Below are 24,148 nucleotides of genomic sequence, written 5' to 3' on the forward strand. Positions count from 1 at the left end.
CGACGGATCGCAGGGGATCGGAGGAGGTGGCAGGTTTGCCACCTCGCTCCTATACTTCAGCATGGTCCTGGCTGTCTGTGACAGCCGGGATCATGCGAAATTATCGGGCGGTCGGGTCCCAGAGACCCGATCAGCCCGATATCGCCACAGATCGCAAATGCGATTTCCCCTGCGATTTGCGGCGATTGCCGACATGGGGGTCCTACATGGCCCCCCTCGGCGTTTGCCCTGGATGCCTGCTGAAGCATTTCAGCAGGCATCCGCTTCCGATCCCCGCCCGGCGCGCGGCTGGGTCCGGAAACCGCCAGGGCGTAAGTTTACGCCCTGGGTCCTTAAGTACCAGGGCGCCAGGGCGTAAAATTACGCCCTGGGTCCTGAACAGGTTAAGTTACTTTGTAGCGCCACCTTTTGCTGCGATTACAGCTGTAAGTCGCTTGGGGTAGGTCTCTATCAGTTTTGCACATCGAGAGACTGAAATTTTTGCCCATTCCTCCTTGCTCCTCCAGCTGGAGCTCAGTGAGGTTGGATGCAGAGCGTTTGTGAACAGCTGGAGCTCAGTGAGGTTGGATGGAGAGCGTTTGTGAACAGCTGGAGCTCAGTGAGGTTGGATGGAGAGCGTTTGTGAACAGCTGGAGCTCAGTGAGGTTGGATGGAGAGCGTTTGTGAACAGCTGGAGCTCAGTGAGGTTGGATGGAGAGCGTTTGTGAACAGCTGGAGCTCAGTGAGGTTGGATGGAGAGCGTTTGTGAACAGCTGGAGCTCAGTGAGGTTGGATGCAGAGCGTTTGTGAACAGCTGGAGCTCAGTGAGGTTGGATGGAGAGCGTTTGTGAACAGCTGGAGCTCAGTGAGGTTGGATGGAGAGCGTTTGTGAACAGCTGGAGCTCAGTGAGGTTGGATGGAGAGCGTTTGTGAACAGTTGGAGCTCAGTGAGGTTGGATGGAGAGCGTTTGTGAACAGCTGGAGCTCAATGAGGTTGGATGGAGAGCGTTTGTGAACAGCTGGAGCTCAGTGAGGTTGGATGGAGAGCGTTTGTGAACAGCTGGAGCTCAGTGAGGTTGGATGGAGAGCGTTTGTGAACAGCAGTTTTCAGTTCTTTCCACAGATTCTCGATTGGATTCAGGTCTGGACTTTGACTTGGCCATTCTAACACCTGGATATGTTTATTTGTGAACCATTCCATTGTAGATTTTGCTTTATGTTTTGGATCATTGTCTTGTAAGAAGACAAATCTCCGTCCCAGTCTCAGGTCTTTTGCAGACTCCATCAGGTTTTCTTCCAGAATGGTCCTGTATTTGGCTCCATCCATCTTCCCATCAATTTTAACCATCTTCCCTGTCCCTGCTGAAGAAAAACCCAAACCATGATGCTGCCACCATGTTTGACAGTGGGGGATGTTCAGGGTGATGAGCTGTGTTGCTTTTAAGCCAAATATAACGTTTTGCATTGTTGCCAAAAAGTTTGATAACCGAAAAATAACCGAATATTCGTCATTACGAATATATATAACTATATTCAAAATATTCACAAAATCGCGAAGTGACGATATTTGTGGTAAAAATTTGCTTTTCGAATATTCACGCTCAGCACTACACACATATATATATATATATATATATATATATATATATATATATATATGACATAGCAATAGAAATGGTAGCACTCCTTAGCAAACGTGAGTGGATGCCTACCGCTGTTGATCCTGGTCAGGGATCCAAAGGATATACTTGAAGAAAAGTCGGTGGCACACCAAATTGGTGAAGAAAAGTGATATTTATTCACTCCCAAACAAAGCTTTGTTTAGGAGTGAATAAATATCCCTTTTCTACACCAATTTAGGGTGCCACCGACTTTTCTTCAAGTATAGATATGACATAGAGATGGCGATGTAGGATGAAGGGGCTGGTCAGAGGTGGTGACATCAGTCAGGGGGAGGGGCTAGAGCTCTAAAACAAGATCCAACCAAGCCACCTGAGACAGCAGTGGATGATACATCCTCTATGGAGAAAGGTAGGAGTCGGGGAGCTGCTGATGAGAGGACTACAAAACTTCCTGTCAGTAGAGAGGGAGGAGCTGGGGACCTGATGAGTCAACACAATACTGACAATGAGAGGATTTCTCAACTTCCTCTACAAGGAAGTCTTGGCTTGGGTCTTATTTTCCAGGATAACGGCAAAACTGGCAACAGATACTGTATAGCAGATCTGAGTTTGTCAAGGTGTGATAGCACAATGTACAATCTGGGGTTTTACAACAGGAGTGCAGGTAAACTCATTGCATTGTATAAGAGCACGGACAAAAAGAACTAAATGGCAAAGTTGTCTTTGCTACATAAGCCAAAGGGTTTTCCACAGTATTGCACCAATGTTATTGAATGCAGCAAAACAAGCAACCATGTGGAACGAGGGAAATTGTCTGTATTACTGAGTCTTGTACTTATAGTGTGGCAATCTAGGGAGTTGTCTTGGCCTGTTGGCTAAGATCAAGTGTAGTATCTGTTGTTATCAGTTTCATACTGGTGGGGAAGTCCCATCGGTGTGGGGATGGGTGCTGCATGGAGGAGGCAGGTGTACCGGGGCGTTCCTGGGCTTGTTCTGAGTAATCAGCTCGACGGCTGCCCTAATGTGACTTGTTACCTCCGGGTCTCGCCATGAGGTAGAGGGGTGTAGAGCCGAGGTACTTCTGTGCCTCGGGGAGTGGTGACCCTGAGGTGCCGAAACTCTCTGGGTGTTATAACTCACTGAGTGAAAGCACTGCACCATTACTCTTCACCTTTGGCACTCACCCTTGGTATCCCGGCCTTCTGGCTAGGATCCGGGAAATTTTTATAGATCCGGCTGGATGACCGGGCAGTAAATCTGCACTTATCCACTTATTTATTTTTTGTGTTTTGTCACTGTGCCACTTTTACGTGTTGTTTTGTACACAGGATTGGCAGGATGCGGTAGCCCTTCTGGGTGTCCCTCCTGGCGGTCTAGGGGAGGTGTGTGTGGCCATTAGGTTCCTCACCTCTCTGCAACCCCTGGGCATCTTGGCTTTGGTCAAGATGCCACCAGTATACGGCTCCTTGGCTGACACCTTGGCTAACGCCTAGGTTGAAGCTAGGAGCATTTTCGGCCCCTTAGTAGCTTCGGCGAAAAGGGGCATCGAACTTGGATCCTTGCAGGTGCCTTTTGGCCCGGAGGTGAAGGGTAGGTTTGTTGGGGGCCTCTCTCCTGTTGGAGAAGGGCTTAGCGATAGACCGCATCCTTTGTGCATGTTTTTTTAGTGTGACACGTTTGCACTTTTTCTTGCACTTTGGGTGATAGAGAGCACTTGCCTCGGCTCTTTAAAAAAAAATTCGAGGGAGTTGTGTGCTTATACCTGTAGTTCTACTCAGTTGTCAATGGCGTTGTGATTGGTGTAGCAGTCCCATGTAACCCAGCCCCAGATGAACAAAATCTTTTGTCAACAAGGAGGCTGCACGTGTTAGTACAGTGACCCCCCGACTTATGATGGCCCCGACATATGATCATTTCAACATATGATGGCCTCTCAGAGCCCATCGTATGTTGAAGGCAGCATCGACATATGATGCTGCTGTGTGTCGGGGCCATCGTACAAACAGCTATCTGACAGCCCTGGCAACTTCAGCAACTGACAGATAGTTGTTTAATGTGCCCCGTGTGCCCCGTTCTGCCTCCTGTTACTCACATGCTGTCCTGCTAACTCATACAGGCTTCCACTGTGAGCTCCGTGTAAGCCCCGCCCCCCAGTGCAGCCATAGCCAATAGCCTGGAGCATCTTGCTGCAGGCATCCAATGAGCTGCTGGCTGCCCTCCTCTTCCTTTCCTATAGAGCTGTAGTCGGCAGGATGGTAATGGAGGACATTCTGTCTCCCCTGAAGGTATTTAAAGAACTGTACAGTACTGTATGCGATGTCACACATCACATACAATACATATACACACAATACACCCCATACATCAATGTTTCCCTATCAGTGTGCCTCCAGCTGTTGCAAAACTATAACTCCCAGCATGCCCAGACAGTCAATGGCTGTACATGCAAGCTGGGAGTTGTAGTTGTGCAACAGCTGCAGGCACCCTGGTTTGTTAAACACTCCCCATACACTCCACATACAATGGTCATCCCAGAACCAATTAGCAGTTTCCCATAGAGATATGTATTCAACATACAATGGTTCCGAGGCCCCAGAACCAATTACCATTTTTACATAGACACATGTACTCGACATATGATGGTTTCAACATATGATGGTTCTCCTGGAACCAATTAATATCATATGTTGAGGGACCACTGTACATTTGTTACACATAATATCATGTATTAGGGTGCATGTGCACCACATTTTTTGCAATACAGTTCACGTATCAGGTTTTTGATAAAAAACGGATTTCTCAAAACCGGACTAAACTGTATGAAAACGTGTGTACAAATTTTAACCCATATACAGTTGAAAACCGTATACGGTTTGAAAAATGATGTCTAGTTGCATCCATTTTTTAAGAAAAAAAGTATACATTTCTAACTTTTCAGTCCATTTTAAATAAAGTTTCACTTGTTTGATTGAAATTCCAAGAAAAAAAACTGTGCAAAGTCAAAAACCGGATGGAATCTTACGCACATACAGTTCTGTGCGGTTCCCATTGACTCCCATGTAAAAAGAAAAAAAAACGTGTACGGTTTAATACAGTTTTTCACCCGGACCAAAAAACATGGTAGACTACAGTTTTGGGTACAGAAAAAAAAAACGGACAAAACCGTATAAGACGCAAAACGGATTAAACCGGATGATGCGTTTGACATACGGTTTACAATGTTAAGTCAATGCATACGGTTTTCTGTACAGTTCCGTACGGTTTTTAACTTGAAACCTTATACGGGAACTGTATAGCAAAAACGTGGTGTGCATGCACCCTTAGAATGGGTGGGAATGAACGGGCGGCACTCAACAAGGCAGTTCAGAATGCTTTATTATCCGGAGCAGCGCTACAACAAGTTTATCACAGGATGTTATTGAGGGAGCTGAATTGTTGGTAGAACTGACCACTGATAATCTACTAACACCTACTAACTAATTGTTAGATAAACAGGTATTTACAGGTGGGAATAAGTCTACATTTTGCCCCCAATACAACCGGGAGGCACTTTAGAGTCATTTACTTCCTTGGTTACTCGAGATGTGAAATCATTATTGTATCTCCAGGCACCAGGTAATATAACCCCTGTTGAGGTGTCAGCTCTAAAATGGATAAGTTCTCAGGAGAATAAAATTTTCAGAAAAGCAGGTAAGGGGGGAAATATAGTTATTGTGACCACAGTATTCAAAATGACATTCAGTCAGCGTTTTAACCCTTTAGGTGTTTCACAGGAATAGCAGCAAAATGAAGGAGAAAATTCACAATCTTCATTTTTTACACTCGCATGTTCTTGTAGACCCAATTTTTGAATTTTTACAAGGGGTAAAAGGAGAAAATGTATACTTGAATTTGTAGCCCAATTTCTCTCGAGTAAGCACATACCTCATATGTCTATGTAAAGTGTTCGGCGGGCGCAGTAGAGGGCTCAGAAGGGAAGGAGCGACAAGGGGATTTTGGAGAGTACGTTTTTCTGAAATGGTTCTTGGGGGGCATGTTGCATTTAGGAAGCCCCTATGGTACCAGAACAGCACAAAAAAACACATGTCATACCATTTTGGAAACTAGACCCTTTGAGGAACGTAACAAGGAATTAAGTGAGCCTTAATACCCCACAGGGGTTTCATGACTTTTTCACTAAAATGTGTTTCCCCCCAAATTTCAAATTTTTGCAAGGGTTAATAGCAGAAAATACCCCCCAAAATTTGTAACCCCATCTCTTCTGAGTATGGAGGTATGCCATAAGTGGACCTGAAGTGCACTACGGGCGAACTACAATGCTCAGAAGAGAAGGAGTCATATTTAGCTTTTGGAGAGCAAATTTTGCTCAGGGGGGCATGTCGCACTTAGGAAGCCCCTATGGTGCCAGGACAGCAAAATAACCCCCACATGGCATACCATTTTGGAAACTAGACCTCAGGAACTGGTCACAGCAGGAACAATTAACAGCTTTAAAACAGGATTAGATACATTCATGGAACAAAATAACATTAATGCTTATGAAGAAATATAAAATCCCATCCCTTCCCCAATATCGCGCCACACCCCTACCCCTTAATTCCCTGGTTGAACTTGATGGACATATGTCTTTTTTCGACCGTACTAACTATGTAACTATGTAACGTAACAAGGGGTACAGTGAGCATTTACCCCCCCACTGGTGTCTGTCAGATCTTTGGAACAGTGGGCTGTACAAAATTTTTTATTTGCACAGCCCACCGTTCCAAAGATCTGTCAGACACCAGTGGGGTGTAAATTCTCACTGCACCCCTCATTACATTCCGTGAGGGGTGTAGTTTCCGAAATGGGGTCACATGTGGGTTTTTTTTTTTTTTGCGTTTGTCAAAACCGCTGTAACAATCAGCCACCCCTGTGCAAATCACCTCAAATGTACATGGCGCACTCTCCCTTCTGGGCCTTGTTGTGCGCCCCCAGAGCACTTTGCACCCACATATGGGGTATCTCCGTAGTCGGGAGAAATTACATTACAAATTTTGGGGGGCTTTTTTCCCTTCTACCTCTTGTCAAAATGAAAAGTATAGGGCAACACCAGCATGTTAGTGTAAAAAATTTATGTTTTTTACACTAACATGCTGGTGTAGACCCCAACTTCACCTTTTCATAAGGGGTAAAAGGAGAAAAAGCCCCCAAAATTTGTTAGGCAATTTCTCCCAAGTACGGCGATACCCCATATGTGGCCCTTAATGGTTGCCTTGAAATACGACAGGGCTTCAAAGTGAGAGCGCCATGCGCATTTGAGGCCTGAATTAGGGATTGCATAGGGGTGGACATAGGGGTATTGTACGCCAGTGATTCCCAAACAGGGTGCCTCCAGCTGTTGCAAAACTCCCAGCATGCCTGGACAGTCAGTGGCTGTCCAGAAATGCTGGGAGTTGTTATTTTGCAACAGCTGGAGGCTCCGTTTTGGAAACATTGCCCTACAATACGTTTTTAATTTTTATTGGGGGGGGGGGGGGACAGTGTAAGGGGTTTATATGTAGTGTTTTACCCGTCATTATGTGGTAGTGTAGTGTAGTGTTTTTAGGGTACATTCACACTGGCGGAGGTTTACAGTGAGTTCCCTGCTAGGAGTTTGTGCTGCGGCAAAAAATTTGCCGCAGCTCATACTTGAAGCAGAAAACTTACTGTAAGCCTGCCCGTGTGAATGTACCCTGTACGTTCACATGGGGGGGCAAACCTCCAGCTGTTTCAAAACAACAACTCCCAGCATGTACTGACAGACCATGCAGGCTGGGAGTTGTACTTTTGCAACAGCTGGAGGCACACTGGTTGGAAAACCTTCAGTTAGATTCTGTTATCTAACTCAATATTTTCCAACCAGTGTGCCTCCAGCTGTTGCAAAACTACAACTCCCAGCATGTACTGATCACCGAAGGGCATGCTGGGAGATGTAGTTATGCAAAAGCTGGAGGGATCGCAACTACAACGCCCAGCATGCTGGGATTTGCAGGTATGCAACATACGGAGAGCTACAGTATAGAGACCACTGCAAACTGTGGCCCTCCAGATGCTGCAAAACTACAAATCCCAGCAGGCCCAGACAACAAACAGTTGTGTGGACATGCTAGGAGTTGTAGTTTTGCAAGATCTGGAGGGCTATAGTTCAGAGACTACCATATAGTGGTCTCAAACTGTAGCCCTCCAGCTGTTGCAAAACTACAACTCCCAGCATGCCAAAACAGCTGTCTGGGCATGCTGGGAGTTGTAGTTTTGCAACATCTGGAGGGCTACAGTTAGAGACCACTGTATAATGGTCTTAAACTGTACCCTCCAGATGTTGCTAGGCAACTCACCGGCTTCTGTCGGATCCAGCCGCACGTCATCGCCGCCCGCCGATCTCCGTCGCCCGCAGCCTCCGTCGCCCGCCCGGATCGGTAAGTGGATCTTCGGCGCTGGTCCCCGTCGTTTCCCCGTCCTGCCCCGCCTATTGTGGGTGGGCAGAACGGGGAAAACGAAAGTTAGCCCCCCTGCCCCCGATCTGCTATTGGTGGTTGCGTCTATCGCTTCAGGGGGATCCTGGGTGTCTTAGACACCCGCGATCCCCCTTACATTTCAGGTCACCGGGTCACTATAGACCCGTAATGACCCGGAATCGCGCAAATCGCAAGTGTGAATTCACTTGCGATTTGCGCCGATCACCGACATGGGGGGTCTGATGACCCCCCTGGGCATTTGCGCGGGGTGACTGCTGATCGATATCAGCAGTCACCCCGGTCCGGTCCCCGCCCGGCGCGCGGCAGGGGCCAGAATTCCCACGGACATATGAGTACGTCCCTGGTCCTTAAGGGGTTAATATCACTTAATAGATCATATACACTGCTCCAAAAAATAAAGGGAACACTTAAACAACGCAATGTAACTCCAAGTCAATGACGCTTCGGTGAAATCCCACTGTCCACTCAGGAAGCAACACTGATTGACAATCAATGTAACATGCTGTTGTGCAAATGGAACAGACAACAGGTGGAATTTATAGGCAATTAGCAAGAAACCCCCCAATAAAGGAGTGGTTCTGCAGGTGGTGACCACAGACCACTTCTCAGTTCCTATGCTTCCTAGCTGATGTTTTGGTCACTTTTGAATGCTGGCGGTGCTGTCACTCTAGTGGTGGCATGAGACGGAGTCTACAACCCACACAAGTGGCTCAGATAGTGCAGCTCATCCAGGATGGCACATCAATGCGAGCTGTGGCAAGAAGGTTTGCAGTGCCTGTCAGGGTAGTGTCCAGAGCATGCCCTCCATGTGCTTGCCAGAGGTAGCCTGACTGCCATTTAGGGTTGCCACCTTTCCCTCAGAAAAATACCGGTCATGGGTGTGGCTATGTGGGGGTGGAGCTACAAAAGGGGAGGGGCCAGATTGCACAGGGGCTGAGGGATCAGGGGTTTAAGAAATGGCACGGGGGATGGGAGGGGGTTTTAAGAAATGGCATAGGGGATTGGAGGGATACAATATATATGCGGGGGGAATTTTCCTATATCGCACAAAAAATTTACATTTAGAGAATACCTACCAAAACCCTATTTATGCCAGCGGCGGTGGTAGTGGTGGTGCGCGACAGCAACGCTGGCTCTCTCTGATGACGAGTGACGTCCCCCTGCGCAACGTCAGATAAACAGGCTAATCAGACAGTATCACACATGACAGGATTAGATACACAGGCTCAGCAGATAGTATCCCACATGACAGATGTGGATATACAGGCTCAGCAGACAGTATCACACATGACAGGATTAGATACACAGGCTCAGCAGACAGTATCGCACATGACAGGATTAGATACACAGGCTCATCAGGCAGTATCACACATGACAGGATTAGATACACAGGCTCATATCCCACATGACAGATGTGGATATACAGGCTCAGCAGACAGTATCACACATGACAGGATTAGATACACAGGCTCAGCAGACAGTATCCCACATGACAGGATTAGCTACACAGGCTCAGCTCACAGTATCACACATGACAGGATTAGATACACAGGCTCAGCAGACAGTATCCCACATGACAGGATTAGATACACAGGCTCAGCTCACAGTATCACACATGACAGGATTAGATACACAGGCTCAGCAGATAGTATCCCACATGACAGATTTGGATATACAGGCTCAGCAGACAGTATCACACATGACAGGATTAGTTACACAGGCTCAGCTCACAGTATCACACATGACAGGATTAGATACACAGGCTCAGCAGACAGTATCCCACATGACAGGATTAGCTACACAGGCTCAGCTCACAGTATCACACATGACAGGATTAGATACACAGGCTCAGCAGACAGTATCCCACATGACAGGATTAGATATACAGGCTCAGCTCACAGTATCACACATGACAGGATTAGATACACAGGCTCAGCAGACAGTATCGCACATGACAGGATTAGATACACAGGCTCATATCCCACATGACAGATTTGGATATACAGGCTCAGCAGACAGTATCACACATGACAGGATTAGATACAGAGCGGAGCAGATAGTTTCACACATTAAAACATTAAATCAGTGTTTCCCAACCAGGGTGCCTCCAGCTATTGCAAAACTACAACTCCCAGCATGCCCGGACAGCCAAAGGCTGTCTGGGCATGCTGGGAGTAATAGTTTTGCAACAGCTGGAGGCACCCTGGTTGGGAAACACAGCATTAAATACACAGTTTTGCAGAGAAGTCTCACCAGTCTTTTGTCTTCACTTTCTCCTTTCCCTGGGCGGCTCCAGGTTAAGGAATGTCCGGGGTTGAGGAGGAATGGGGTGGGCAATTATTTATCCCATGGGGCCACATGAGAAACTAAAAATATTGTGGAGGGCCGGGTAGTTTTTCCCCAGATTAGGCAGCATAGTTGTCCCCCAGATCAGGCAGCATAGTTGTCCCCCAAATTAGGAGCATAGTTGTCCCCCAAATTAGGAGCATAGTTGTCCCCCAGATCAGGCAGCATAATTGTCCCCCAGATCAGGCAGCATAGTTGTCCCCCAGATCAGGCAGCATAGTTGTCCCCCAAATTAGGAGCATAGTTGTCCCCCAGATCAGGCAGCATAATTGTCCCCCAGATCAGGCAGCATAGTTGTCCCCCAGATCAGGCAGCATAGTTGTCCCCCAAATTAGGAGCATAGTTGTCCCCCAAATTAGGAGCATAGTTGTCCCCGAGATTAGGAGTATAGTTGTCCCCCAGATTAGGAGTATAGTTGTCCCCCAGATTAGGAGTATAGTTGTCCCCCAGATTAGGCAGCATAGTTGTCCCCCAGGTTAGGAGCATAGTTGTCCCCCAGATTAGGAGAGCATAGTTGTCCCCCAGATTAGGAGCATAGTTGTCCCCCAGATTGGGCAGCATAGATGTAACCCAGATTAGGCAGCATAGATGTAACCCAGATTAGGCAGCATATTGTCCCCCAGATTAGGAGCACAGTTGTCCCCCAGATTAGGAGCACAGTTGTCCCCCAGATTAGGCAGCATAGTTGTCCCCCAGATTAGGAGCATAGTTGTCCCCCAGATTAGGCAGTTTACCCCCCCCCCCCCCCCCCCCACACACACACACACATACACATACACATATAAACACAGACACACAGAGATACATGCACAGACACATGTAAACACAGACACTCACCCGCCCTGCGCACCAGAGGGAGACAGGATACACGGCCTCTCCCCTCCCTGCTCTGCCTATGGAGGGTTGTAAGACTGCACGGGGCAGAGAGAAGGCGGGGGAGGGGGAGAGAGGAGACAGGAGGTGCACGCCCCCTCCCCAGCACTGTACAGTCTCTTCCTGTCATGGCACGGAGCTCTCCCTGTCACAGGCTGGTGGTGTCAGACCTGGGCATTGTACGGCCGGTCATGAAAGCAGTGCTGATCTGGGGATGCTGCTCCGTCCGCCCCTGTCAGTGAATGAAAAATACCGGCCATTGCATGGCCGGTATTTTTCATCCAAATTTACCGGCACAGCCCGGAATGTAGATGAAAATACCGGCTGTGCCGGTAAAATACCGGCAGGGTGGCAACCCTACTGCCATTAGGTACCGAGATGAGATCCTCAGTCCCCTTGTGGGACCATATGCTGGTGCGGTTGGCCCTGGGTTCCTCCTAATGCTGACAATGCTAGGCCTCATGTGGCTGGAGTGTGTCAGCAGTTCCTGCAGGAGGAAAGCATTGATGCTATGGACTGGCCGCCCGGACTGGCCGCCCGTTCCCCAGACCTGAATCCGATTGAGCACATCTGGGACATCATGTCTCGCTCCATCCACCAATGCCACGTTGCACCATAGACTGTCCACAAGTTGGTGGATGCTTTTGTGGTGGACCACCGGTGTATGTCGGGACCACGGATGTAGCGGTGTGGGTGGTGGGATCAGATGGTATTAACCCTGGGGGCAAGATGTTGTTAACCCCTAGTGTTCATGATGCCGGAGTGGTTTTTGGTACCGGAACCACACGAGCGGTATCTCCGCTATTCCAATGGCTAGTAGTGAAAGGAGAGTCCACAACCAGTTATGGTTTAATGGAGGCAACAAATCAACAAATCATGTGACTGCATAATGTAACATGTGACAGACATACAGGTCCTTGAGACCTCTCACAGGTTCTGTAGGCAATCTATACATTAGGACACTGACTACACATAAGGTAAGCTAAATAACATTATAGAAACAGCAGGGGAGACCCTGCACAGGAGCCCCCAGGTCACTGAGGGACTCAACCTGACAGGGCCCAAGTGTAGTGCAGGACTATGTCCTGTACTGGGACATTACACTTTAGTCCAGGTCTGGGAGGACATCCCTCAGGAGACCATCCTCCACCTCATCAGGATCATGCCCAGGCGTTGTAGGGAGGTCATACGGGCACGTGGAGGCCACACACACTACTGAGCCTCATTGTGACTTGTTTTAAGGACATTACATAAAGTTGGATCAGCCTGTAGTGGGGTTTTCCACTGTGATTTTGAGTGTTAGGCTATGTTCACACGGAGTAATTCAAGAGTAATTCACGCCGAAAAATTTACGGGCGGAAAAATAATGTAATTTTTGTGCAAAATTCGTGCGGAATTGCGCGCAGAAATGGGGGAGAAAGAAGTTAAGGGTTTTTCAGCCATTTCCGCGTGAATTGCGCGCAAATTGCGCGCGAATTGCGCGCAAATTCCACACGAAAACGATGTCCAGCGGAATTTTTTTTTACCAGTGACTTCTATTCATCTCTGCTAGCGGATTCCGCTTGAAGAATCAACATGCTCATTCTTCAAGCGGAACGGAATTCAGCATCGCTAGCAGAATTTCCGCAGTGTGAACAGGACAGCAGAAATAACATTAAAGTCAATGGGCAGAGGAGATGGGTATTAATTTGGAGAGGAGAATTCAAGAGGAAATACTCGAGTAAATTCCTCTTGAATTACTCAGTGTGTACGCACCCTTACTCCATATCCAGACCTCCATGGGTTGAAAAATTTGATTTCCATTGATAATTTTTGGGCGATTTTGTTGTCAGCGCATTCAACTATGTAAAGACGAAAGTATTCCATACGATTAGTTCTTTCAGATCTTGGATGTGTTATCTTGGTGTTCCCTTTCTTTTTTTTGAGCAGTGTATATAATACCACATGTAATATCCCCGGCGCTCTCACCCCCATAGTTGTATAATCGCAGTCATTGCGGTGGAAGCCGCCAGTCACACATAGACAAATTCTTACAGAACGCTTTTCGCTGACGCACACCATGGGGCTATCCCTAAGGAGCTGCTCTGAAGCCACCAATAACTCTGTATCACTGTCACCGGGGGGGGGGGGGGGACTAAATTTTCTTCCTAATAAAGTAAATCAATACAAGTTCCAGATTCAACTAGAGCCAAAGAAATGAAGTGTATGGAAGGCCTAATAACATAGAGGAGTGTAGTGACGAATCAGATTAGCTGCTCTGTAATTGGACAGAGGCGAGGAGGCGTCATTGGGCTGTGTGGTGTTTGTCTGTAATATACCGTATTTTACGCCGTATAAGACGCACTTTTTCTTCCCCAAAACTGGGGGGGAAAAGTTGGTGCGTCTTATACGGCGAATACACACCTATCGGGTCTGTCCCGGCGGCCATCAACGGCCGGGACCTGCGGCTAATACAGGACATCACCGATCGCGGTGATGCCCTGTATTAACCCTTCAGACGCGGCGATCAAAGCTGACTGCCGCGTCTGAAGGGAAAGTGACACTAACCCGGCTGCTCAGTCGGGCTGTTCGGGACCACCGCGGCGTCCCGAACAGCTTTCAGGACACCGGGAGGGACCTTACCTGCCTCATCGGTGTCTTCTCCGTGCCGGGATCCCCTGTATGGCGGCGCTCTCCTTCGACGTCATCACACACGCCGTCTCGTCATCCAATAGGTGCGGCGTGCGTAGCGACGTGATGACGGAGAGCGTGGATCCCGGGGAAGACGACGTCCGGAGCGTTGGGGACACCACGGGGACGCGGCGACAGCAATGGAGCGACATCCAGGGCAGCGGTGACGGGTCCGGAGCGGCGGGGACAGGTGAGTATTACCTCCTATCCAGTGGTCTTCAACCTGCGGACCTCCAGATGTTGCAAAACTACAACTCCCAGCATGCCCGGACAGCCAACGGCTGTCCGGGCATGCTGGGAGTTGTAGTTTTACAACATCTGGAGGCCCCAGGTTGAAGATCACTGTTGGGTGCAGATTTTTTTTTCTAGATTTTGCACCTTTAAAATTGGGTGCGTCTTATATGCCGGTGCGTCCTATAGGGCGAAAAATACAGTATACTGTGCAGATCTGTCCAGGGCCTGATGGACTAATAATAGTCTCTGCTTTCTTAATGGGTACGATCTTATATTGTAATAGAGAATTTGATGGAGAATATTATCACACAAACAGGAGGATGGACCCCACAAACCAATATGGGGTCTATATTCCAAGATTTCAAAACAGTAACTGACTCCTTCCTCGGTTTTCCCATCCGATGATCCCAGTCACCCCCTGTACCCTTTATCTTGAAATCAACTGTGCTACAAGGACTGTGAAGGACAGAGGTCCCTAATCCAGGCATCGAGGCCCACCAACAGTGCAGGATTTGAAATTTTCCCTGTTTGATTTCAATGGGGCAACTTAAAGGGGTACTCCGGCGCTTAGGCATCTTATCCCCTATCCAAAGGATAGGGGATAAGATGCCATATCGCGGGGGGTCCCGCCGCTGGGGACCCCCGTGATCTTGCACACAGCACCCCAGTTAAAACCAGTCACCGGAGCATGTTCGCTCCGGGTTTGATTACGGCGACCACGGGGCCGGCGGCGTGTGACATCACGCCTCCGCCCCCGTGTGACGTCACGCTCCGCCCCTCAATGCAAGCCTATGGGAGGCTCCCATAGGCTTGCATTGAGCGGCGGGGTGCTGGGTGCTGCGTGCAAGATCACGGGAGTCCCCAGCGGCGGGACCCCCGTGATCAGGCATCTTATCCCCTATCCTTTGGATAGGGGATGAGATGTCTAAGCGCCGGAGTACCCCTTTAAAGGGTTACCCCGCTCCCCAGCATCCGGGATGTTCTGAATGCTGGGTGCGGGCTTCCTTGTTCACGCCCGCCACCTCGTGACGTCACGCCCTGCCCCCTCAATGAAAGTCTATGGGAAGGGGGTGCGACGGTCATCATGTCCCCTCCCATAGACTTGCATTTTAAGGGGCGGGGCGTGATGTCATGGGGCGGGGCCTGACATCTCGAGGGGGCGGGCGTGAACACGGAGCGGAGTTACCCTTTAAAAAAACTGAAATGTTGGTGGCCTTGAGGATCCACACCTACTCAATCTCATAGCAGTATCATGGTCTCCATCACTGAAACATTTCTGTACCCAGTGTTGGACAGAGGCTCACTGGATTGACTAAAGAAAATTATTCTTTTGGTTAATCATTCTTCTACACAGTACATTTGCATGTGTGGTGTCGGATGAGGGTAATGTGTAATTAACCGTTTCGTGACGCCAGGGAGGGGTTGACCTATAAACCACCAAAGGTGCCAGTGCAAGGATGCAAGGAAGGTTACGGAAAACTGGTTTGCTTTGCTGGGGTTGTGAAGATGGTAAAATCCATTACAGCTCAGATCAGTGTGAAGGAGATGCAGGGTGAATTTAGGGAAGCTTATCGGTTTGCTGGGACTTATAGTTGATTGTGCTGTATATGACTGACTTGTGTGCAGCCCATGCTAGACTTTAGTGATTGGACTTGACTTGAAATGATCCCCGGACTGTAGTGCTTACTGCAAGGCTTTGACTTTTACCTGGGTACTGGGGTTAGCTTGTAGTAGATGTGTGTGGTGTCCCGGTACTGTATTTCATACTGTGCCTTGGTGGTGGTGGGGGGGGGGGGGGGGGGGGGGCAAAGTCAGAGTCCCTAGGACTGTCGGGGTCCGCTTCCCTAGTTAGCCCTTGGTCACCCTTTAGTAAGTTAATATTTATAACAATTATCATTGTAAATATGTATATTGTGTTACTCACTTGTTTGGCGTCGCAGGACCTCTGGTCATGTGACCCGTTACTTAGGACTCTATGGTATGTTGAAGGACCTTAGGTGGTTCTTGTGTCACATGTTCAACCACAATGCCCTGTAACGGTGAGTGACAGTTGTTATGGACCAATCCAAAATGGCCAGCCCCTGCCCATATAAGGGAGCTGCGGCCATTATTCGCTCTCTTGGGTTGCTGTCACTGAACGAGGTAGGACCTCTGCAACTTTCAAGTACGTTTACTAGGCCAAAGCCTCGCGGCCTCGGCCTATACCAAAGCTGTTATACTTCAACAATTCCCCGCTACTCTCTGCAAGATCACTGGACCTAAATGCACCCCTAAATCCAGCGGATCTATCCTACGGAATCTTCTAAAAGCTAAATTGAGCTTATCTGATCCCAACCAACTGTCAACTAGATACTCAACTAGAAATAGACTCTGTTATCTGGACTGTTATTGATATTGCCTGCTTCAGAAAATCTTCAGTAAAAGTTCCTGCAAGTTTTCCATTAAACAGTGGTTGTGGATAATCCATTTATTTCACACTCACCTATCGCTCTTGGGAAGGGTGGCGATAGGCCCTAGCAACATTACAGTATTTAACCCTCACCCTGGCGTCACGAGTGACAAGGGTTAACAGCACCCTTTATTATCCAGAACAGCAACACCCCAACTACCCTACACCCCCCGAGGCGTACCACACGTGGTTGCTGGCTATGCTTCAGAATCACCTCATAGACAGTAGTGTTGAGCGGCATAGGCCATATTCGAATTCGCGAATATTCGCGAATATATGGACGAATATTCGTCATATTCGCAAATATTCGCATATTCGTAATATTCTCGTTGTATTTTCGCATGTGCGAATATTCGCGTGTGCGAAAATTAACACATGCGAAAATTTGCATATACAACAATTAGCATAAGCGAAAATTCGCACATGCGAAAATTAGCATATGCACATTTGCGCATATGCGAACATTCGCGCACCAGTCTCACACAGTAGTATTAGAGCCTTCTTACACCACATAAGCTGGAAGCAGAGAGGGATGATCACTGTGATGTGTACTGTAAAAAAAAAAAAAAAAAAAAAAAAAATATTCGTAATTACGAATATATAGCGCTATATTCGCGAATATTCGCGAATTCGCGAATATTCGATATTCGCGAATAAAATTCGAATTGCGAATATTCGCGAGCAACACTAATAGACAGACTCCACACTCCTCACCAAACTACCACAGAGAGAGAACTGAACCCTGACCTCACTATATATGGGAGAAATTTAGAGAGATCCCATTGGCCCGGATAAGTCACCTGGTTGACCTTTGCATACTCACCTAACAACAAGGTTCATAGCAACAGGATTCTTAAAGTAACAAGTGCATAGAAAATACCAATACATTAACCATTATATAACATTGCATTATACTGTGCATTATAGATAGTTCTAAGGAGAGTGAGACCAAGACAGACATTGAGCAGCATCTGCTACACAGGATGGGCAGGAGTACAGAAGAACACAATATATAATCACCTTACTACTGGGGTGACACACTGTAACAAACCTCCTCCTCATTTAATCTCCTTACTACTGGGGTGACACACTGTAACAAACCTCCTTCTCATGTAATCACCTTACTACTGGGGTGAAACACTGTAACAAACCCCCTCCCCATGTAATCTCCTTACTACTGGGGTGACACACTGTAACAAACCCCCTCCTCATGTAATCTCCTTACTACTGGGGTGACACACTGTAACAAACCTCCTCTTCATGTCATCTCCTTACTACTGGGGTGACACACTATAACAAACCTACTCCTCATGTAATCTCCTTACTACTGGGGTGACACACTATAACAAACCTCCTCCTCATGTAATCTCCTTACTACTGGGGTGACACACTATAACAAACCTACTCCTCATGTAATCTCCTTACTACTGGGGTGACACACTGTAACAAACCTCCTCCTCATTTAATCTCCTTACTTCTGGGGTGACACACTGTAACAAACCCCCTCCTCATGTAATCTCCTTTTTACTGTGGTGACACACTGTAACAAACCTCCTCTTCATGTAATCTCCTTACTACTGGGGTGACACACTGTAACAAACCTCCTCCTCGTGTAATCTCCTTACTACTGGGGTGACACACTGTAACAAACCTCCTCCTCATTTAATCTTCTTACTACTGGGGTGACACACTGTAACAAAGCTCCTCCTCATGTAATCTCCTTACTACTGGGGTGACACACTGTAACAAACCTCCTCTTCATGTAATCTCCTTACTACTGGGGTGACACACTGTAACAAACCTCCTCCTCGTGTAATCTCCTTACTACTGGGGTGACACACTGTAACAAACCTCCTCCTCATTTAATCTTCTTACTACTGGGGTGACACACTGTAACAAACCCCCTCCTCATGTAATCTCCTTACTACTGTGGTGACACACTGTAACAAACCTCCTCTTCATGTAATCTCCTTACTACTGGGGTGACACACTGTAACAAACCTCCTCCTCATTTAATCTCCTTACTACTGGGGTGACACACTGTAACAAACCTCCTCCTCATTTAATCTCCTTACTACTGGGGTGACACACTGTAACAAACCTCCTCCTCATGTAATCTCCTTACTACTGGGGTGACACACTGTAACAAACCTCCTCCTCATCTAATCACCTTACTACTGGGGTGACACACTGTAACAAACCCCCTCCTCATGAAATCTCCTTACTACTGCGGTGCCGGAGTATTGCTGGATGGGTGTTTCAGATGCTGGCTAGCTTTATTGCTTCGGGCAGAGCGGTGCCCCCATCAAGAGTGCGCTCTAGGCAGCTGCCTATTTTGCCTATAGGCAGAGCTGGCCCTGCCTCAAGACCACCAACAGTCCCGGAGTTACATTTTTCCCTGTTCTTTTCCAATGGCGTTACTGGAATGTTGGGGTGCTGTGAGGACTGGATTGGGGACCACAGGTGTAAAGCACCAGGGATGTTAACCCCTTCACTTTTCCAGACAAATTACCATGGAAGTAAGTTATTTTCCACAACATTATCAGCAAAACAAATGTTAGTCATTTTTCATGTGAAATCTGCGAAGATGCCGGTGGTTGTGGTGCCCGCGGTTATTGTACAGAAGCGTCATTTGTCTGCCCCGAGTGTCCTTCGATACTAATAATGTGTATACTGGATGCAGATTTTCCTATAAAATAAGGAAACAGATTACAGCACTGATTATTTTTTTTAGGCAGACAACAAAACCGGGGATGTCAGTCAAGGAGCAGCCAACTATTGTCAGCGGAGGAAGAGACAGCGAACAGATGGAGAGCGGGAGACGGGACAAGTAAACAATACCTGAATAATAGTGCCAAGGAAATGTGGATGAATGCGAGAAAAGTCAGACAAATAAGAAGAGATTCTGAGGTGTATACAGGATAGAAGCCTCGGGTCAGAATATTCTACTGGGATCTAAGGAAAGATTAAATAAATGGAATAGATAGAGAGAGAGATATAAATAGATAGATAGATAGATATGAGATAGATAGATATGAGATAGATAGATAGATATGAGATAGATGATAGATAGATGCATATGAGATAGATAGGAGATAGATAGATATGAGATAGATAGATAGATATGAGATAGATAGATAGATAGATATGAGATAGATGATAGATAGATACATATGAGATAGATATGAGAGAGAGAGATAGATATGAGTTATACAGGTCCGTATAATAGTTTGGAATCAATAGTGCTGGCCAACTTATTCTTTGTTTGTATTACACATATGGGGGAGCAGTTACCTCCATGTTGGCTCCTGCACCCCACCCACCTCTATCAGGTGTATATAAGGTGATTTGGATGTTCCAGATCCTGCAATGTCTGCTGTACTGTTCACATAGAGACATATTCATAGTGTAGGGTCCGTCCCAATGAGGTCACCTTACCGTGGTGGGACGGTCCAAGCTATTTGGCCGCCAAATTGCAAGCTAAGTATCTCACTATTTCATTTCTGCACCATAGCTGAATAGCTTCTCATGTTGTATCTATATACTCATGTTTTATCTATATCTTTGTGCTAGCAGTGTGCTGCTGTATTCTCCTGTTGCTAGATATGAGTTAGATAGATAGATATGAGATAGATAGATAGATTGAAAAATAGATAGATATGAGATAGATAGATAAATAGATAGATAGATATGAGATAGATAGATATGAGATAGATAGATATGAGATAGATAGATATGAGATAGATAGATACGAGATAGATAGATACGAGATAGATATGAGATGGTGGCCAGAGGTCACTATATTTCAGTAAGATTTCTCCCTTAGGTCTTTAAGACTCAAGGAAGACCGCAGCAGCTAAGGGACTTTACTTTATGTGCCAGTCCAGTTTTTTTTTTTTTTCAGTTTGGCTCAAATTCCGCACAGGAGCTGAAGACTGCCTATTACCGGAATTAAATGAGAAGAGGCTGTGAGGATTTTGATCGCTGATAAGACTTAAAAATCCTGAATTTGCTGCCTTTTAAGGGGACATTCTGATTCACGTGTGAATAACACAAATGTTGTAGCCTATTTTTTGGTCGGGGTACTGGTAGAAAGTCACATAGACATAGATAGATCGATAGATGTGGCCTTCTGTAAGAATCTGATGACTAAGCCAACGCATTGGGGTATTTATCATTCACTGCCCCAGCAAAGAGTGACAAAATTCCACAAAATATTTTACAAACTTTTGCGCAAAAGATTTACAAACTTTCGCCTTGTGAAAAAAAACAACTGCAAATCCGGAGCTTGCGCAGTTAATAATAAATCCCCTCCACCCCTTCTGGGGCCAATTTGGGGCCATTGTTGGGGACAATTTGGGGCCATTGTTATGCAGGGAAGAAACGTTTCTTGATAGCAACATGGCGTGCTTAGACTCCGTGGCCTAGTTTACTATAATGTGGTTGTCACGATGCCGGCTGGCAGGAGGTGGATCCTCTGTGCCAGAGAGGGATTGGCGTGTACCGTGCTAGTGGACCGGTTCTAAGTCACTACTGGTTTTCACCAGAGCCCGCCGCCAAACGGGATGGTCTTGATGCGGCGCTAGTGACCAGGTCGTATCCACTAGCAACGGCTCAACCTCTCTGGCTGCTGAAGATAGGCGCGGTACAAGGGAGTAGACAGAAGCAAGGTCAGACGTAGCAGAAGGTCGGGGGCAGGCGGCAAGGTTCGTAGTCAGGGTGGATAGCAGAAGTTCTGGTACACAGGCTTTGGACACACAAAAACGCTTTCACTGGCACAAGGCAACAAGATCCGGCAAGGGAGTGCATGGGAGGAGGTCAGATATAGTCAGGGACCAGGTGGAAGCCAATTAAGCTAATTGGGCCAGGCACCAATCATTGGTGCACTGGCCCTTTAAGTCTCAGGGAGCTGGCGCGCGCGCGCCCTAGAGAGCGGAGCCGCGCGCGCCAGCACATGACAGCAGGGGACGGGAACGGGTAAGTGACCTGGGATGCGATTCGCGAGCGGGCGCGTCCCGCTGTGCGAATCGCATCCCCGACGGCCATGACAGTGCAGCGCTCCCGGTCAGCGGGACCGACCGGGGCGCTGCGGAGAGAGAGACGCCGTACGCGCTCCGGGGAGGAGCGGGGACCCGGAGCGCTAGGCGTAACAGTACCCCCCCCCTTAGGTCTCCCCTTCTCTTTGTCCGGTAACTGCCCCCCCTGGGATGAGGACACCGGGAAAGGATGGAGGGATTCCTCAACGGCAGGCAGTACAGCAGGAGTGGGAATGGGGAGGGAGGGCAGAGGGCGAGGCCTGGCACGGGGCAGTGTGACACCAGGACGGGGGCCATGAGGAGGCACCGAGGCTTGCCTGACTGGACTGGGAGGGGGGGAGAGGCACTTCTTATGGCAGGCAGAGTCCATAAAGACCTTAGGGAGACCGGATACAAGGGGAACCACAGGGTCACGGCAGGGAGTACTGGGAACCGGTTTAAGGCAGTCCTTGAAGCAAGAGGTGCCCCAGCTCTTGATCTCCCCTGTGGACCAATCCAGGGTTGGGGAATGGTGTTGAAGCCAGGGTAGTCCAAGGAGAATTTCGGAAGTGCAATTGGAGAGGACCAAAAACTCAATTTTTTCGTGATGAGTTCCGATGCACATTAGGAGGGGCTCCGTGCGGTAACGCACGGTGCAATCCAACCTGGCTCCGTTGACCGCGGAAATGTGGAGTGGCTTGACAAGACGGGTCACCGGGATGCGGAATTTATTCACCAAGGACTCCCGAATAAAATTCCCAGAGGCACCAGAGTCCAGGCAGGCCACGGCTGAGAGGGAAGAGCTGGCTGAAGGCGAAATCCGTACAGGCACCGTGAGACGTGGAGAAGCCGACTTAGCATCAAGAGACGCCACACCCACGAGAGCTGGGTGCGAGCGTGCGTTTCCCAGACGTGGAGGACGGATAGGGCAATCCACCAAAAAATGTTCGGTACTGGCACAGTACAGACAAAGATTCTCTTCCTTACGGCGATTCCTCTCTTCCAGGGTAAGGCGAGACCGATCCACTTGCATGGCCTCCTCGGCGGGAGGCCTAGGCGCAGATTGCAATGGAGACTGTGGGAGAGGTGTCCAGAGATCTAAGTCTTTTTCCTGGCGGAGCTCTTGATGCCTCTCAGAAAAACGCATGTCAATGCGAGTGGCTAGATGAATGAGTTCATGCAGGTTAGCAGGAGTTTCTCGTGCGGCCAGAACATCTTTAATGTTGCTGGATAGGCCTTTTTTAAAGGTCGCGCAGAGGGCCTCATTATTCCAGGAAAGTTCAGAAGCAAGAGTACGGAATTGTATGGCGTACTCGCCAACGGAAGAATTACCCTGGACCAGGTTCAGCAGGGCAGTTTCAGCAGAAGAGGCTCGGGCAGGTTCCTCAAAGACACTTCGAATTTCCGAGAAGAAGGAGTGTACAGAGGCAGTGACGGGGTCATTGCGGTCCCAGAGCGGTGTGGCCCATGACAGGGCTTTTCCAGACAGAAGGCTGACTACGAAAGCCACCTTAGACCTTTCAGTAGGAAACTGGTCCGACATCATCTCCAAGTGCAGGGAACATTGCGAAAGAAAGCCACGGCAAAACTTAGAGTCCCCATTAAATTTGTCCGGCAAGGACAGGCGGAGGCTAGGAGTGGCCACTCGCTGCAGAAGGGGTGCAGGAGCTGGCGGAGGAGATGATTGCTGCTGAAGTTGCGACTGAAGTTGCTGCACAATGGTGGACACTTCCGACAGCTGGTGGGTTAGATGGGCGATCTGTCGGGATTGCTGGGCGACCACCGTGGTGATATCAGAGATATAAGGCAGAGGGACCTCAGCGGGATCCATGGCCGGATCTACTGTCACGATGCCGGCTGGCAGGAGGTGGATCCTCTGTGCCAGAGAGGGATTGGCGTGTACCGTGCTAGTGGACCGGTTCTAAGTCACTACTGGTTTTCACCAGAGCCCGCCGCAAAGCGGGATGGTCTTGCTGCGGCGGTAGTGACCAGGTCGTATCCACTAGCAACGGCTCAACCTCTCTGGCTGCTGAAGATAGGCGCGGTACAAGGGAGTAGACAGAAGCAAGGTCAGACGTAGCAGAAGGTCGGGGGCAGGCGGCAAGGTTCGTAGTCAGGGTGGATAGCAGAAGTTCTGGTACACAGGCTTTGGACACACAAAAACGCTTTCACTGGCACAAGGCAACAAGATCCGGCAAGGGAGTGCATGGGAGGAGGTCAGATATAGTCAGGGACCAGGTGGAAGCCAATTAAGCTAATTGGGCCAGGCACCAATCATTGGTGCACTGGCCCTTTAAGTCTCAGGGAGCTGGCGCGCGCGCGCCCTAGAGAGCGGAGCCGCGCGCGCCAGCACATGACAGCAGGGGACGGGAACGGGTAAGTGACCTGGGATGCGATTCGCGAGCGGGCGCGTCCCGCTGTGCGAATCGCATCCCCGACGGCCATGACAGTGCAGCGCTCCCGGTC

The 24,148-nt window shown here is 48.3% G+C and overlaps 1 pseudogene; it reads left to right on the forward strand.

The window, feature by feature from the left end:
• Positions 1-2,462: 2,462 nt before the first annotated feature.
• Positions 2,463-2,531, forward strand: LOC130359963 (U2 spliceosomal RNA; annotated as a pseudogene).
• Positions 2,532-24,148: the final 21,617 nt, after the last annotated feature.

Source organism: Hyla sarda, chromosome 2, assembly GCF_029499605.1.
Source record: "Hyla sarda isolate aHylSar1 chromosome 2, aHylSar1.hap1, whole genome shotgun sequence".
Taxonomy (NCBI): Eukaryota; Metazoa; Chordata; class Amphibia; order Anura; family Hylidae; genus Hyla; species Hyla sarda.